Consider the following 2,109-nt stretch of genomic DNA (forward strand, 5'->3'; position numbering starts at 1 on the left):
AGTATTTCAAATAGAATTGTCATTTCCTGTGGATGTGCTTGTAGCTAAGAACAGAAGTACTCACTGGCTGGGCTAGAATTAGCAAAAATAAATGTTGCACAAATAATTGGAAATGCCTCCTATCCCATAGATATTCAGGTGGCTGAATCTCCCAGGGAAACCTCTGGAAGCTCAAAATTTAACTACCCACAGGGTCCTACCTCTGCTCTGCAGGAGACATCCTGCTGGTGTTCCGGAGACAGGTATTGGAGCCTTCACTGAGCAGAGGGTTCCCACTCTCACAGTGCCTCTGGGAATGCTGGGGGTGGCAACCATTGCTCACTCCACACATTACAGAGCAGCTTCCCAAACATGAAAGGCAGTGCTGGCTGAGGCCAGGCTGTGGGAAGCACAAAGGCTCGGGATTGCTAAGGAAGTGAGGACACAGATGGCACTGATGTGCAGGCCTTTGCTTTCTGGCCCTGGCTGAAAAAAAAACCCCAACTGTATCTGCATTAAATCCAGCAGCACTTCTACCAGGAAACATCCTCCAAGCCCTGCTCCGTTTTGGGGAGGGTTTTCCAGGGCTTCCTGAGTGCACACGTTTGTGAACGCTGTGCTGAGCACACCTGATGAGAATTGATGCTGAATGTACTTTCCTGGAGAGCACAGCACAGGCAAGGCATTCTCCATCCCCTGCCTTCCATCAGAAAGAAGACTGCATTCCTTTTGTGCATTGCTCTGAAGGGGTGGCATCACATCCTGCAGGAAAAGCTGTCTTTACTGATTAGCACAGCCTCGTATGAAATCTTGAGCACGTCCTGCCCAGATTCATCCTGGCTGCCTTTGATACTGAAATGATGCTGCAGTTTTTGGAACTGGCCACATCAAACACCATTACAGAGGACAGAAATGTGTTGTCAGTGGTGCTCAGAGCTGGGGTGGGCCAAGCCAACCCTTTCCACTGATTCCAGTGTGAACACAGCCCAGAGTTTGCTATTCAATCAATGCCTGTAATTAGTGGATAAATCTGGACCTTAATGGCTCTGCATTACTCAGCTATCTCAAAGGAAACTGCATAAACCTCCTGCATTCTGGTTTCAGATGTGAAGGATGAGCTGTGTGTGTCTCCCTGGGCCCCTCTGAGGCTGACACGGGCCTGTCCCAGGATCCTCTCAGGACCCTGATGCTCTGGGGCTCCTTCCAGGCTCTCCAGGGCTGCTCCAAGTGTTCCTGGACTCCTTCCAGCACCTCTGTGGGAATATGATGTTTATATGCCAGAAATATCGATCACCGCAACCCTTATGTTCAGCCAACAACCAGAGGCTACTCAACCTCCACAGGGCTGTTTTTCTCCGGCCACCTCCTCGCCTGACGCAGGCAAGGGATTGGATTATCGTTATCCAGGAACAGATCCCAGGATATGTGCACAAGCCACAACATCCCTGTGTGTCACATGAACGCCCGAGTGACACAGAGCTGGCCTGGTGTGCTCTGTGTGTTGGCAGGATTGAGGTCACCGCTGCCTTTGCCTCAGCCTAACCAGGCAGGAGGGTGACACTCCCCGGCTCCAGGAGCCTCTTTCAAGTTTTTGCTACAGTGCGAAAACAAGAGATGCTGGGACTTGTAGACCCAGCTGGCATCCCCATGGATACATTTAATCATAGAAAGGCTCTGCTGAAATAAGAATCAAAGTGTATTTAATAGAAACTGTGACCGATGGACGCACTGTCTGGGCAGGAATGTGCTCACAAAGCTGGGAATAAGGGTCAGAGGAAAGGCGAGGGTGGTTTCTCCAGCCTGGGGTGCTCGGCTGCCTCGTGACAGGGCTGCAGCACCCACACGCAGCTCAGGACTGAGGGGCCACCAAGGGGAAGCCTCGCTGAGCAGCACTCACCTCACACAGTCCCCCTCACAGTGCAGGGGAGCTGGCACTGAACGGTTCAGCCTGGCCCAAGAGCCCTCATGGCCCCACAACCCTTCACAGCCTCCCTGAGCCCTCACAGCCCAATGGACCTTCATGGCACCCCTCGCAATGGCTGGACTCCCGGAGCCCTTGCAGCACCACAACACTCACGGCCCTCGAGCCCTCACACTCCCCTCACAGACCCCCAAACTCTCATAGGCCCT

This window comes from Empidonax traillii, unplaced genomic scaffold (assembly GCF_003031625.1).
Source record: "Empidonax traillii isolate 1590-97213 ecotype Southwest subspecies unplaced genomic scaffold, ASM303162v1 scaffold869:size279042, whole genome shotgun sequence".
In the NCBI taxonomy this organism is placed as follows: domain Eukaryota; kingdom Metazoa; phylum Chordata; class Aves; order Passeriformes; family Tyrannidae; genus Empidonax; species Empidonax traillii.